Below are 16,360 nucleotides of genomic sequence, written 5' to 3'. Positions count from 1 at the left end.
AAAGAAGTCTATGAAAAATGTTGTACCGATATTTTGTCCTGTGAATAAAGCACAGAATCCTGCTGTTACGGGTACTTTAGTGGCACTAGTTTCCTTGTTCAGCATGTGATCCCTTTGTGTAAATAAAAGCGGCTACCACTGGTCCGTATGCATGGGCTTTTCTTAGGGCAAGGCTGGGCAGCCCCGTGCTGCTGGGGGCCGTGCAAAGCCCCACTGCACCCATGGGTCAGGCGAGGCAGCAGGCACGGGGCTCGGGCAGGACGGCGATCGGCCCGGCACAGCGAGGAGGAGACCTGTGGCACAGCCCTTCACAGGGGTGACGGCACCGCTCGGGAGTGACGGAGGACCCCGGGGTTAATGCTGCCTCCTGCCAGGCGCAGGGGTGGACGCTGCATTAAACGCAAGCAGCAGTAATTTATGGTTGAATTTAATGGGCTGTTCTATAGGAGCCCACAATTACATTGAAATGTCAAGTGCTGCATGCTTTGCTAGATGGCCCCCCCCCGGCCTGTGCACACCTCCCGGTGCATTAGTCATGGTTGTCCTTTGATTTACTTCCCCAGCGGCTGCAGCTGACCCGGGTGGAGGTGCTGCACCATGGGCAGGCTCTGCAGGCAGGGACAGGCAGCCCTGGCAGATGCCCTCCCCTCCCACCCTGCCTCACCTGCACGAAGCAGAGCAGCAGCCGCAGCACCTGCAACCGGGTGTTGGGGACGTGCCTCAACGCATACGTGCCCCCAGGAAGCTCCTACGGGATCTCACCCAGCCACAGGAGCCGGGAGCTGCCGCACCTTCCCAAGCAGGGCTGGAGCAGACCCCCCCCGTGCCTCCCTGCTGCACCCCAGCCCTGGTCCCTGCAGGTCCTTGCGGGAGGGTCCCTGGTCCCCACCCTCAGCACCAGCCCAGCCGCTGGTCCCCACACCCAGCCAAGCCCCACAGCAGTGCAGTATTGGGTGGCACACAGGCAGGTGCCCCTCGCCCCAGCCGGGTCAGCCCCCTCGCTGCCCCTCCTGTGAGCACTGCACTGCTCCTCGTGTCTCTCTGAGCCAATCCTGGGACCAGCCACCCTCTGACTGCTGGCGTGTTTGGGGACAGGGAATTCTCCCAGCTCAGCATCCTGCCTGGAGCAAGATTGATGGGCTGCATCCTCGGGTGCTCAGAGGCGGGTGCAGCATCACTGTGCTCCTGGCTCAGCACCGCTGCGGGTCCAGCTCAGCACCTCATGAGCAGCTGGGGGGCCTGGGGGTCCAAACAGTTCCCGCAGGGCTCAGCCATGGGGATGAGCCGCTGGGCACCGCATGGGCACGGCCAGGCAGCGTGGGGTCCCAGCCTGCCATGGGAGTGCCCGCTCTGTGGATGCACACACGTAGCCCCATCCTATCCTGCAGCAATCCATCTTACGAGCCTGTTAGGAGGCCCTGTAATGAGCACCGCTGTTCATGAATATCAATAACGGTTCTTGTTGGAGTGGTGTTATTTGCCTTTCCGAGTGCTGGACTGTTTGAATCATCTATTGATTTTTGTAGTAAATCTCAGGCATTTCTGTCAAAGGTTGCAATTTACTACTAGCATCTAAATCACAGCCCAAGCCTTCAGCCTCTCCCCCGTGCCCACACAAACCCGTCTCCGTGCCATTCTGCAGCCAGGCTCTCCCCGCTGCAGGGAGCAGCCCAGGAGCAGCTGGATGGGCCAGGAGGCTCCCACCATGTTTGCCAGCACAGCGTGGGTGCCGCAGCGGGACTGGTGCTTAGGTGTTAGATTCCCCACATGCTCACTGGCAGAACAGCCCAGGGTATGGCAGGACAGGGAAAAAACCCCCTTCCCAGGGCCCCTCCGCCAGCTGCCAGTGCAGAGCTGGGCACAGCAAGGGCGATTCCTGGCCAGCCCCACTCAGATTCATCCTCCGGCAGCACCAGGGCCATGGGGAAAGTGCCTGGGGAGAGCGGCAAAAGGACCAGGGGGGTCCTCCCAGGTTGGCTGCGACCCAGGAGGGCACGCTGTCACCCCACGGTGTGGGGGACACAGGCACCCCCGGACCCAGTGACTCACAGGGGCATGTTTCACTCTGAAACCTGTGCTTTCTGCTGGGTCTGCACCAGGCAGATGCAGCACAGAGGGATCAGCCTGAGCCCAGCCCGAGCAGCCCCTTGGCTCCGCGCACCTTGGGGACACGCTGGCACAGGGGCTGTGACAAGTGCCCAGGAAAGGAGGCACACCTGGACGGGACCAGGGGCTCAGTTTGGGACAAGGCTGCTCCCCCCACCTCGCGCTCCGGTGCTCCGTGCATGTACCACAGGCTTCCCTGGGGAGGGGTCAGCTGCGGGGCTGCTGGAGACCCCAGGTGATTTGGCGATACGTCCAGAGCCCCGTGCTGGCAGGACCAGGGCACAGGTGACTGCGGGGAGCCACAGCCCCAGGCAACCTCTGTCCTCTGGCACGGGGCTGGAGGATGCTTTGGAGCGATGGATGGTGGCTGTGTGGGGATGCAACACAACCACGGACCAGTTTAAGAGGCCTTACTGGCAGTGATTACTGCCCAGTGAGCTCTAATAGGAAAAAATTGGAGGTAATTAATGGAGATCTAATAGATCCCTATCTGCATCTCTTCCACTATCATCCAGCAGCAGCCACAGGACCTGCAGGGGGACCCAGCAGCGAGGGTACCCAGAGCCAGCTGTGGGCAGGCGGAGGGAGAGCAGGGGATTAACAGCCGTCTACAGGAAGATGGGATATTTTCTTGTATGATTTTTCCTTTAAAGGAGAAAAACATTCACAGCGAGACTCACAAATCCCAGCCTCGCAGTAGAAAAGCCATTTCCAATCCACTCTAAGGAGGCAGAAGGTGCCGGGTTAGATTGATCCCCCTGACAATACTGTATTAGTGGGAAATTAGAGCTGGAGCCTGAGGAAACCGCTGCAATATCAAACAATTACTTTACATTTGTCCTTACAAACGGAGGGAGCAGAAATGTGCTTAAATCAAGTATTAGATTTCCAAAGGGTAAGCAAATGAGGGCTCAGGAAGGGCTGTACTGAAAATGCTTATCACATTAGGAGCTCTTAAAACACGGCTTAAAAAGCCTCAGAGTAGATGATCTGCATTCCGAAGAGGCAGGGCGGGGGGGTTGGTAAGGACATCAGGCAGCGCTGCTTTGGTGACGCCGATGCCGAGCAGAGGGGCTGCCAGAGGGAGCTCCCCCCACTTGGCCAGCCCGGGTCCTCCCCACCGTGAATGCCCCCAGCCTGGGGGACGTGGGGGGCCAGAGCCACTGCTCTGGCCACGAGAGCCAGCTCGAGGGTCCAGGGTCCCCAAAACACCTCTTCCTGACTCCTGCAAGCCACATGCCATCCCCGCCTCACCGCCCCAGCCTCCGCACAGGCAGGGGCCACACAGCCCCCGGGAGGGCAGAGGGTCTGGGGGAGCAGCCCGGGTTCCCTGCGAGCCGGTGGGCAGGCAGAACCAGCGGGCAGGGCTGCGGTGCTGCCCTCGCTCTCAGGACAGTCGCTCACATCCACGCTGCAAACAAGCAACACATCTGCGGAGTGTGGGTCCTGCTCCAGCCACTGCCCCCCGAGCACGGAAGCTCTCGGTGAGCACCACAATGCATCGCTGGCCTCCTCCCCCTGTGAGCCCCAGAACACTGGCCAGTCCTGCCAGACGCAACAGCGCGATTTCAAGCAGACCGGTTTAGCTGGACTAATCCCCTCCCAGTGGCTAAGTCTGCTCAGAGATCTGGCTTTGTGAGCACAGTGAGATCCGGCCGAGGTGCACAGGACCGCGGTCAAGGAGGGAGGAGAGACGTTGGGTGAAAGGGTGCGACTGGTCCAGCCAAGTCCAGCCATAGTGTGTGTGGCAACACCTAAGCCAGAGGGTGGTTTCCCGCTGCCCAGGGAGGGGGGCTCTGGTGCAGCAGGGGTTTGCAGCGATGCTCGGTGTGCAGGGATTGCCACCATCACCTGCAAGGAGCTGGAGGGCCCTGGTGCAGGGCCGTGCCTGCGTCCCTGGAAGAGCAGGAGTGTCAGGGGATGCAGGCTGTGCTCTTCCATGGCTGCCGTCGGTGACCATTCAGGTCCGCTCACAAAACGTGCGGTACGGCCCTGAGCGGGAGTGAGACCCATGGTGCAATTACGGGGAATTGGCTTTGTGAAAAGTGTGTCCTACATTATCCAGCTGCCACCCTGAGCAGCTCCCACACCATTAAATGGCTGTAACAGTCAGGAGGAAAACGCTTTCTTTAAGTGCGAACTTTATAAGCCAGCATGTAAATTGTAACGACTACTGTGTAATTTTTACTGGCCTGGAAGGTATGCAACTTAAGGCAACTGTTTCTTCGCAAAAGGTGATGGAGCCTTGCTAGAGGGTACTGCAAAGCCTTGATGAAAGTGTCCAAAGACAGGATGACATGGGGACTTTTTGCTGACCTGATTAACGTGTGTGCCAAGTTCAAAGTGACGAACCCCACCTGGCCGCAGAGGAGGGCTGGGCTTCAGTAACAGGATGCCAGAACTGGAGCTGAGCGCTCAGGGACACAGCAATGCCCTGCAGCCGTGCGGGTGGCCGGACCCTACCCTGGGGCTGGGCACACGGTGTGCAGGCTGTTGGGGTGACCCACGGGATTCGTGTCCCACCAGCGAAGCTGGTAGCACAGGCACAGGGTGCTGGCTATGTCAGGGGGGGCCAAGAGACACTTGAAGCTGATCAGCAGGAGGGTGCACGCGACTGTGCGAAGCCATCCTTGGTGCAGCACATCCTGTGGCCTCGGCTGCCCCAGCGGCACGGCCACAGCCATTGCGTGCAACATGTTTTGATCGGTTCACTCAGGCTTGAACCCCAGAGAGCAGCTGTTTAATATTTATCAGCTCATAAATACTTAAACATAATGAATGCGACCTAAGTGGTCCCTGATCCTGTTCATGCTGAAGAGCTCTTGAGATGCGCTCGGTCAAGGGAAACCTTCCCAGGGCCTATTTACATTGCTGGCAAGTGCAGGGCAAGTGCCCTGCCCTGCCCTGCGGAGAGCACAGCCGCCGGCACGTCCCCAGGAGCCGCAGCACTGCTCCTGCCCGGCAGCAGCCTCTCCTCCCCTAAACAGCCCTGAACGCCCCCACCCCGGGGGGACCATCCCAGGACCCCCGGTCAGAGATGTTAACTTCGATTTAGCATCTCTGTTAGTTATTTACCTTCCCTGTCTCTTGATGAGCAGACCCTGACCCCAGGCGTGAGCCACCCTGGGAGCACTGCAGTTATTCTCTACTAGCAGGCAAGTGCCCAGAGGCCCCGGCCAGGAGGAACTCCACACCAGCAAGCTTGCACTGCGGCGCTGGACCAGCACATTAAATTAAGCCCAAGTATTTCTGGTTGCACAAGGAGCATCATTCATCTGACCAAAGTGGGATCACAGCACCATGAGCACTGAGAAAATTTGATTAACTTCTTATTAATGAATATAATTCAGTTTCACTGCTGGCTCCATGCTTATTGGCAGCAGTGGGATGCAGAATGCAAGCAAACCCTGGGAGTGGTGGGCAGGGGCAGCCCTGCGGTGGGGGAGCCCCAGCCCTGTCCCCCCTCCGCAATGCTCCAGAGCTGGATCCCCGGCTGGTGTTGGCTGCTACAATCCCCCCCGCCACGGCTGTGCCTCTGCACTGAGCTACACGCATTTCCAACACAGCCTCTCCCTCCACCCAACACGGAGCTGAGCAGCAAATAAATACGATCATTAACAGAAACCTCTAACCCCTTGGAAATGATTAAGGCTCAGGAAGAGCTGGGATGCTGATATATTCAAGTAGGTCAAGTTTCCTCCTATTATTTTATCAGGCTGCAGCAAGGGACAGAAACGTGCTGTTGGCTGAACCCCCAGGCACTGCCACCGCTGCCCAGGACGGGTACAGCTGCGACATCACCCAGCAATGCCGGCACCCACCTGCCTGGGCAGCACAGAGGCAGGGCAGACACAAAAGACGGGCTGCCTGGGGTGCCAGCTCTGCGCCCACAGTGACCCCGGGGCCAGCAGACATTCCTCCGCAGCACGGGTCCCACACACAGGCTGTGGGAGCTGCACCCCACTGCCTGTCGTCCCCTTCCCTAGTGGGAACCCTCCAGCCTCTCCCAGCAAAGGTGTCTCCGCCGAGCTCCCAGGAACCACTAGCCTCTGACCCCCAAATTTGCTTTCCTTCCTCCCAGCTCCACTCTCCTGCCCATGGGCACTCAGAGAGGGGCAGGCAGCTGCCCACGAGCACCGAGTCCGCACGGCCATCCCCTGCCTGCCTGCAAGCACAAGGGGGGTGACAAGCTGGGCAAAGGAGGAGCTGACGTCTGTCCCTGAGGCTGCCAGCCCAGCTGCTGGTGCCAGCCTGTCCGCCTGCTCTCCCAGTGACTTGCCACCGCGCACAACTGATTAACACGTTTAATTTGCTTTGAAAGTTTTCCAAGTTCTTCTACAAGCTCTGCTCAGTGCTCCAGCGAACAGGAGCATGTAGAAATGAGAGGAGCTGATGGTATCAATACTGCACTGAAGTCCAGGCATCACTGCATAATTCATTACCTGACAGCTAATTAGCCGGCAGGTCCAATTAGGGTGACTCCTCTGCAGCCAGGGCTCAAGGCACAGGGAGGGGGGCTGACACTTGCTGGCACGCAGGCAGCTGTGCCGGTGGTTTGCAGGGCCCGGCGAGGATGTCAGCTGCCACATGAAACTGCTGCCAACAGATGGTGGCGGGTGCCGTGCACAGTGCACAGCGATGGCTGCGAAAGCACCTGTCAAAAGCACTTTCGCAGTGACTGAGGAATGATGCTCCTTACATCCCTGCAGGAACACGGATTCCTGCAGCAGCCCCGATGGCCCCGACAGCACAGCGTGGTATGAGGGCAGCCAGAAACGGGGGGAAGAGCCAGACGCCCCGGGGAAGGGCACATCTCACCAGGGCACGTGGGCAACGCTGCTGCCGACGCAGAGCCCTGCTTGTCCGCAGGACCAGTCCCCAGCTCACCCGGCAGAGGCTGGCAGCAGCAGCCGTGGCATGCAGTGGCAGGCAGGCTGTCTGTGGGACTGCTGCTGTTGGCCTGGGGTGGCTGCCAGCTCCGAGGAGGAAAAGGAAAGCTGGTTTGGGGCTCACGCCGCATGGCGCTGGGTCCCCGGCCGGTCCTGAGCCACGGCATCAGGCAGGTCCACGCTGGCACTGGCAGGGTCAGCGCAGCTCCCTGCTAACCGCAGCCAGCTCCTGCAGCGAGCACAGCCGTGAGGACAGCAACCCTGGCTCCTGCACGCTCCAGTGGCTGGCGATAAGGACGGCTTAGGTATAAATATTTACCCATTGACTGAATGGATTCAGCTGAGTTCATTCCTATTAGAGGATGTGTTAGTAATTATCTGAAGACGCGTTATTACCTGGGGACCTATAATCTGCCACAGTAATGAGTTCAAGTGGCTCATGTGGCATAATAAGCAGGAAAGGGAAGGTGGGAAGGGGCCTGCTGCCATCCGCAGCAAGGGCAGGGCAGGGCTCAAGGACAGCGGAGTTGCTCGGCTTCAGGGAGCTGCCGCTGCCGCAGCACCGCAGCCGTGGGACACAAAGCCGCTGCTTCGCCTCCCTGAGCAGCGGGTCAAGGGCGAGCCTGGGCAGGGTCCAGGCAGAGCTCAACAAGCTCAGAAAGGCAAAAAGAAGCTGAGACCTGAGTGAAACTGCTGCTTCCCCAGCCAGGCGTTGCTGCAAGGGATGCGCTGCAGGACACAGCCCCTGTGCTGGGCACGGGGTGAACCCTGGCTGCACGGGGCAGCCCTGGGGGGCTGCTGGGCTCCGCACCCCCACAAAGCTGGGCTGTGGCTTGGCAGCATTGTCCTGATCCTGCCTGCCATATGGACTTACCCTGCAAACTTGAATTGACTTCATGTGACTCAACTAAAATAAAATAAGTAACGAGTAGGATGCAAGGCAGAGAGCTTATTATCCTCTGCAGCAGATATTGATATATCTCCACAGCTAGCGAGGGAGAAAAGTCCCCACCTGGGAGACATGTCCAGGATCTGCGTGTGTTTGCAAAGTGCATGGTCCATGCTGCCATTGCCATTCGGCGCATGTCCATCCCTGTGCACCGCGGGGCACGGCAGCTCCGCTCCGTGGGGTGGGGAAATCTGCAAGTATGTTGATGCCCAAAACGGCACCACAAGAGGGAAAGTACCCAGGAGTGATCGAGATTAATCACTCTGCTGTTAATCCTGTGAAAGATCTAACCTGCCAGCTGAAGTGAAAGCCTGCGATCCATCTCTCGTTATCACACACACCATTTTCCCCTCGCTGGCACATGGCACTCTTGGCAGCCGGGCTGCCAGTGCCTGGGCTCACACCCCGGCTCCATGGCCGGCAGCAGGGAGGATTGAGGGGTTTGAGGTCCCATCTCAGCCCAGCTGAGGGTGACCCACCTCCCCAGGGCAGGGCAGGGTCTGGCTGAGCCCGCAGCACATGGGTGCGCTCGCCCCTCGCAGGGTGCAGCCGTCCCCAGCCACCCGCTCCCCCCACAGCGGTCCAGCCCCGGACTCGCGGTGCCTGCCGGCGAGACGCTGGCACGTTCAGGTTGGGAGAGCTGCAGCCCCTGCTTTGGGCAGGCTGGTTTGCTTGTTAATCGTTCAGTGCTGGAGAGACACAGCTTGGCAAGGTGGCGAGAAGGCGGCATGAGGGCTGAGGAGGGGGTCCCACCGCAAACCTTGCCCTGGCACAGGAGCCCCGCTCCCCCCGAGCGCTGCCTGCGGCACCCACCGCGCAGGCAGCCCTGGGCCCTCACTCAGCCCCGGTGGGAAAGGGCATCACCAGTCTTGGGAGACAGGGGCTTTGGCCCATACCCCTCCTCTTCATGCAGCTCCTACCCTCTCCCACCTTCCCTGAGCGCTGGCAGGTCCTGCTGGATTTGTGTATTTTAAATGTATTTCTTTATTTAAGAAATAATGGTCCTAGACCAGCAGATAATCTCTGTCCCATCTCTGCCTGCTGCAGTGCTGCCATGTGATATTACTGTATTTAGTCACGGCTCTGTTATGAGAGCAATACAGTCATTAAGCTCTAATTTCTAAAACAAAGATAAAATTATGTGATTAAGATCTAATTAAAGTCTAACTACCAGCACCACGAATCACTTCAGCACACAGTTTAATGGATGTCTTTTGAAGCCATCATTCATTTTGTTTCCTTCTGTGGCCGGTGATTTCCCTGCAGGGACTGGGTTTGCTCAGGCTGATGTTTGCTTTCACTGTTCCTGCTTTGGCTGGGGACCACTAAAAATGTTTACATGTGAGCGAGGAGCTCAAAAATCCATTTCTAACCAGACAGAAAATTTCACTTGACAAGCTCGTTCAGATGTGCGTCTCTGTAGAAATAAGCGGAGCAGGGAGGGTTCCTCACGCCGACACCGGCCCCTGGCCCCAGTCTGGGAGCATCATTTCAGCAATGCCATGTGCTTTGGTGCAATTAGCACGAACCGCAAGCACGCTGGATGGCCTGGAGCCGAGGTGCCTTGTGGCCAGAGCTGTGCTAAGTGCCATTAAAACTCTCCTTGTTAGGCAAAAAAAAGCAAACAAGAAAACCTCCCTCACAGCTCTCGGGCTGTTGACTCTAAGGGACAGCGCTATAATAATTTTGATGGAAAGTATTGTCATTTTCCTTTTTCCCAGCAAAACATCGCCTGTTGATGTCCCACAGCTGCCTCTGCCAGATCAACACAAGCATTTTAATGCCGTCGCTCCTGTGGCCACAGCCTGCCAAGGCAGAGATGCTGCCAAGAGCTGCCTCCCCTGGAAACGGCAGCCGCCACGGCCGGCAGCAGCCAGACATGCCACACCGTCGCTGCCCCGGCTCAGCCACGGCGCACGGCCAGGCCACCCGCAGGCACGGGCTCTGCCAGCGGCACGGCACAATTCCCCTCTGCATTGGGCGCACCAGCCCAGCCCCGATGAGTCCATCCTAGAGACCCTGCCTGCTCCTGCCGCCCTCCGTGGGGCCGGACAGCACGCTGCCCATGGGCTCTGCACGCTCTGTGCTCTGCTTCCAGCCCAAAAGGCAGCACCTGCAAGACACTCCTCGCTTTTCAGAGCCAGCCCTGCATTTACGGAGCTCAGTGGGGGGAGACGCCGGAGCCGTGTGGCCTCTGGCAAAGGCAGCGGTGCAGCCTGTCCCCAGTGATGGCAGGAGCTGAAAGCCCCTCCAGCTCCCACCACCTTCACCACCAAGACCTGAGGACCTGCCCGCACCCTGGGAAGTGGGTCTGACCCCAGACATGGGCAGCCCCTCTCCATCCCGGGGGTGCCAGGCTCCCAGGAGAGCCCACAGGCAGGCGGCGATCCCGCTACAAGCTAAGGCAGCTGAGGCAGATTCCTCCGCGCTGTGATGACCCTGGAGGATTAGAAGCAAGAAAATCTTATCGTGACATGAATCCAAGGAAGCCCAGCGGGGAAGGCCCACCAGAAGTGTACGTCTGCATTATTAATGCAACGGCCACCCCTGCTCGCCACGGCTTGGCCATGGGACCAGCCGGAGAGATCATCCCGCCTGTGGCCTCACAGTCCCACGGGAGCAGCCGGAGGCACGCCAGCGTGGCTGCCTGGGTGGTTATGTCTCTCTGACCAGCCAAGCACCACGAAACCCATCCCCAGAGGCCCCTGCAGTGATTGGCACCGTCTGGGACAAGATGGACTGCACCTACCAGCGCGGTGCTCCCAGCGCTGCAGAGGTGGGCAGCACAGCCCCTACAACACCAGTCGCTCAATGGATTAATTACACCCACAGGAAAGTTTAAGATGAAGACAGCCTGGTATTTCCCTTGGGGAGAGCACACAGTGAAATGACCTCTTCGCCATTGCTCACACCTGTGGGATGGATAGAAAAGGGTGTTGGAGGGAAACAAGACAAAGAAAACTTATGGCCCCATTCAGGTTTGTTTCGTTGCCTTTTTTTGGTAGATTCTTCTACTTTGTTTTCCCTGTGATGACACATTAAGTGAATACGTGTCCTCCTGGGGATAGCTGCAGCTGCAACAGGTATCTAACAAACTGCTAAATGGGAAAGAAGATTTCCATCATTAATCACACACTGTGAAATGAGGTAGTTCTCAAAATTGCACCCCCATATAATTGTTACTGGATACAAACGAGGAGCAGTAAGTCAGGGTAATGTTCCCCAGATGACTCAGACAGCCAGAGCAGATAAAGGAATTGAAATTCAGGAGTGCTCCTGGTTTACATCATCAGAGGGATGAACTTCCTTAAAATGCTCGTTAGAACACAGCGGGGCTCAAAACTGGGTCGTTCCTTTTAGGAACTGGACAAACGCACCCCCTTGGCTTTGTGAAATATGAAATACCGGCAAGACAAGCCTGGGAGGGCAGGCGGGCACACGGTGTCCGCGGAGCTGCGGCAGGGGAGCTCAGTGCCGGTGGCTCTGGCCGGAGCAAAGGGGCCACAGTGAGCCTCCGGGTTGACTCTGCTTCCTCCTGGCCCTGGGGCCACCACCAGGGGTGCTCAGTGCCCCCGGGAGGGTGCCTGGCCCTGTGCTTTACCGCTTTACCGGCATCAAGCCCAGTCACTCACTGCATTTCCAGCTGCCACAGTCACGGTACAGACGGGTAGTGACACCCAGAGCAGAACGGCTCACACAATGATAATTATTTATAATGAGGAAACGCCAAGGAGCGAGCAGGGTTAGGCTGTTCCCCAGCCAGCTGGCACAGCGTGCCCATGCTTTCAGGAGCAATTAGCAGCTTTGGGTGCTCAGCTTGAAGCAGTTTCCAAGGGAAACATGGAGGTGATGGAGCAGAGTCACTGAAGATGTGGGGACAGGACCACACTGGTATGATTCCCAGGTGCTATCAGGGTGCCTGAGATGCTGCGCAGAATGACAGCATCTCTTATTGCCAATAAAGCAGATCCAAAATAGCGTGAGACGCCATTCTCGGTCTCCTGCCTTTTCCCCCTAGCCCAGCTCTGTCCCTGTCTGCGGTCACTCAGCTTCGCCAGAGAACTGGAGCCACTGTGGCCCCTGTGCAGTGGCTCGTTCACTGGAATTAGCGAAACCAGCAGTTAGAGCAATGTGAGCTGCAAGCAGAGAAATAAAAGGGGACAGATTGCCGATGCTCAAGGTGCACATTAACAAGGCTGTGATTAAGGCATTTCATGCCTCCAAATAACAGGAATGCATGTGCAGCCGGCCATGTCCCCGCAGCAGAAGCACTGTCGGATGCCCTGGGTTGGCTGCCCTGGGTTGGCCGGGCTGCACCCGAACCAGAGATCGCCCAAGGCTATAAAGAGATGAGCTGCAGAAGTGACAGAAAATATGGGGCTGTATTTTACTGGCTGCACAGAGGACCTGCACTTCAGGCTCTGCTGAACAAGCCCATGGTGTGGCCCTGGGCAGGAGATGTCGGTGCCTCGTGGTGGAAATCTCCTCATTTTACCGCTAGCTGCCCTGGCTAATCCATTTGCAGAGAGAGCCAAGGCACCAGCCCTGTGCCAACAGTCACACCAGGCTCAGAGGAGTCCCACTGCCACTTCTCCTGTAGAGGGTGCGAGAGCCAGGGCAGGTCCCTCCATCCGCGTGCTCCTCTCCAGCTGCGCCCACCAACACCGGCAGCGAACGCCCATGGCTTTGCAGGGGGCTCGGAAGGGACGGGAGGTGCCTGGCCAGGAGGACGTGTGGGGGCTCGCCTGGCAGCGGGTCCCACCAGGATGCTGCTCGTGGGCGCAAACAAATGGCCAATGCTGCATCACCTGCACCCGGCCCTGCCAGCCCCCAGGGTCCCTGTCCTTGAGGGAACTAGATTGGATGACACGATTTGACTCTGGATGACAGATCCGTGTTGGCTGTTCCTCATCTCCTTGTTTACTCCTAGGTGCTCACAAGTGGTTTCCTTGTTTGTCAGCTTGGCTGCAGTTTCTGCAAACACCCTGCGACCATAAGCAGAGCGGTCGGTCCCCGACGTTGCAGCTCCTGCCCTCACTGCTCGTTAGCGGCAGGCTCCCCTTGCCCCCATTACCTGGAAGCGAGGCTCAGACATGGCCATTAATGAGCTTCTGGATGCTCCAGCTACTTGCTTAAATTAATTTGGCCAGCCTGCTTGAAAACATGTGGTTTAGCTGCATAGTCCAATCTGGCCTTTTCACTTCTCCTTGGGCTCTTACCTTATTGCAGGGCTGGTGTGCGAGTGTGTGTGTGAGCAGTGCTGTACTGTGTGTGACCAGCATCGGTGGTGTTGGTTCCCCTGGTTGCAGGCAACTGGTTTTGGGTGGTTATGAGAAGCATGGTGGGGTTTACACCTGGCTAAGCCAGGAGGAGATGGACTGGCATGGGATCAATGAGGCAAAAGGAAGGGAAGAGCATCGGCAATGGAGGTGCAGGGCAGAGGATGCTGCGGGACAGCCACAGGGCTGCCCTGGCACCGGCACCTGGCACCCTTCCCTGCCTGCTCTGGTGGGACGTGGTTCACCTCTATGCCAGGACAGGGGCTGCCCGGGGCAAACTTCAAAAGGGGGAGAAAATATTGTTTCTCTGAGTTAATATTCCCTTGCAGAGCTTGTTCTCCTCATTATTCTGGTCGTTACTTAAGCAACAGCCGCTCGTCACTTGTGGTTCAGCAGCTGAGGGAAGGGCTGAGTGCAAGAGGCTAATTTATTTTCTTTTAGTGCTTCTCATCCATGGCAGCCTTTGGCTGCTCCTCACCACTGGTAACCAACTGGAGGCATTTCAGATATTTCTAATGTATGACAGCAAGTGGGAAACAGAAATTACCCTCTCTGAAATAATTCCTGAGATGGATTTCTTTTGGCACTTTGCAACTGATATGCAGAGGAGACGCGGGCTGCATGTACTAGTTTGCCTTTCTTGAGCAATTTATTAGCCCTGCCATCTGGTTAAGACCTTGTTTCTTTCCCCAGATGAACATACCTCATTGGCAGAAATGGCAGCTGCAGACACGTGGAAAAGCGGAGGAGAGAGCAAGGGGCTCTCCCGCTCTGCCATGCCGCACGGCGCACCAGCCAGCTGGGATCTTCTGTGGCACAGGGCTTTGCAAAGCCGGGCTCCAGACTCCCCTGCGCTTGAACGGTGCTGGGGGAGCATGGTGGCCCTGCGCAGCCCGCCAGAGGGACCGACGGGTCCTGCCCCAAATCCCGGACCTGCCTCTGGCCAGTGGGCAGGGTCTTGCCCCTGCAGCAGGGCACTGGGTGAGTGGGGCGGTGGGGCTCGGTGCCCTCCTGCCCTGGCTCGTCCTGCCCAGCTGGCTCCCTGGCTCCATCGGTGAGGAGCCGCCAGCATCATCTCACGTGCTGGGCCCCCGCCGTGATCCGGAGCAGGAGACAAATGATCTGCTTAGGATGCGCTGCCTCCACTCCGCCTGCTCAGCCCAAATGAAATTAAAATATTGACAGAAACAATTTCCAGAGGGAAATTGGAAAAGGTAGCGGCGGTGGTGAAGCCGTGCGGCTCCTGCGGGGCACTCAGCAGCCACCAGCTCCGCTGCCCATCATCTTCCTGGGGAGCGTGGGACAGGCAGCATCCTCCAGCTGCTGCAGCCAAGCGGCACTGGTGGGTGCCCGGGCACGGGGCGGCAAGTCACTCCGGCTGTGACGAGCCGCCTGCACCAGGGGAGCATGTTGCCCTGGACAGGGCAGTCCCTGCAGTCAGTGCTGCCTTATTGCACTTTATTTAAGTCAGCCCAGGGAAACAGGAGTCAGGACATTACCAACAGCATGCCCGAGCACCGCCCTGGGATCCCTGAGCGGGCATCAGAGATCTGGGGCACTGCTGGCCCCAGTGTACTGGCCAGGTACTGCCCCAGGCCACTGCACAGACCCAGACATGCCCTGGCCATCACACCCCATGGCATGCACACCCCGTCCCCCCCTGCCATGCTGCACCATGCTGGCAGCCCTGTCCCGGCAGAGAGTGTCCTGCAGCAGCGTGCAAACCCCTTCCTCCTCTCTCACTCCAGCCTCCTGGAATCTGGGGGAACCCATTGCCTACAGACATGAGAGCCCAGGGCAGTGCAAGGGAAGCGGATGCATGGATGCGCAGTGAGACAGTCGGCCAGCAGGAGACTGAAAAACAAAAAGAAATTGGGCTGGAGTGGCCCTGGAAGCGAATCAGGGAGAGCAGGAGCCCCACAGCACAGTGGGGTGCTTACAGGGCAGGGACAGGGCAGGCCTGCAGTGAGGGTCTGCCTTGCTGGCCAAGCTGCCGGAGCTGGGGGAATGCAAAGAGCACCCCAAATGCAGTCTCTGAGCATGGCCTTCCCCTCCTGCTGCCAGTGCAGCTCCTGGCAGAGGAGCCCCAGCAGCAGCACCATGCCCACGGCAGCCGCGATGCTGGGATGGGCGCTGCCGGGAGCACACCAGCTGGCACCTCCAGCAAAGCCCCCACTGCTCTGTGAGCCGCTCCCCGTGGCCACTCAGCATTTTGTGGCAGCTCTTGTGGGCCTTGGGTGGGCTCTGACCTGCCAGCACACTGATCTGAAACAACAGACCTGCAGGAGATCAAGCCGGCTGCAATAAAATTTTCATTACTGGTGTGTTTGAAAAGCTGTTGTACTATTTTAGAGAAGAAAGGCAATCAGTCATGGCTTACTAATGCACCCTAATGGGGTCCTTTGCGTGCGAAGGACACGTGGGGTCCATAATGTTTACCGGGGGCTGAGCAGCCCCAGCGGAGCACGCACGGGGCAGCACAGCCCTGCCACGGCATGGCCCTGCCGCCTCAGCCCTCCCGGCGAGCACGTCCGTGCCAGCCGGCCCCGGCCCCTCGGGACACGGGGGGGACGCAGGGCGGGCGGCTGTCGGCAGTGAACACACGTGTGTCCGCGCTGCTCTCCTGCTCTTGGCTGCTTCCTCTCCCCCAGGAGCTCTAGTGCAGCGCGGGATTTGTACCGGTCTGCAAGCACGGCTAGCACGGCTGTGCAAGTGTTGGATTTTAAGAACAAAAAGCAGTATTTAAAAAACAGCAATAAAGGACTTTAGCAGGCCCCATGTTCTCACAAGCAGGGAGCTAGCAGGCCCCCAGCACACCTTCAGCAGTTACCGGCGGGGAGCACCGTGCGTCTGCCCACGTGCAGCTCCAGCAGCGTGGCAGCCAGCAAGGCGAACGGCCGTGAGCACGGAGCTGAGCAGTCTTCTGGCTTCTGGCACAGCGGGTGGCAGACTGCACGTCCCAAAACTGCCTGAAAACTCCTGGAGGAGGAACCAGGTCCTGAGAGCAGACGCCATGAATGGGGCAGGAGTCGGCTGCCCCCCAGCCGCGGTGCTTCCCGGGCAAGCCCAGCAGCGCCTGCTCGGCAGCACCGGCGGCTTCCGCGGAGAGAGGAGCTCATGCTGCAGCACAGGGCTGC

The sequence above is a fragment of the Haliaeetus leucocephalus genome, unplaced genomic scaffold, assembly GCF_000737465.1.
Source record: "Haliaeetus leucocephalus isolate CR32 unplaced genomic scaffold, Haliaeetus_leucocephalus-4.0 Scaffold295, whole genome shotgun sequence".
Lineage (NCBI taxonomy): Eukaryota > Metazoa > Chordata > Aves > Accipitriformes > Accipitridae > Haliaeetus > Haliaeetus leucocephalus.
The sequence above is the reverse complement of the archived record's forward strand: the minus strand, read 5'-3'. Positions refer to the sequence as shown.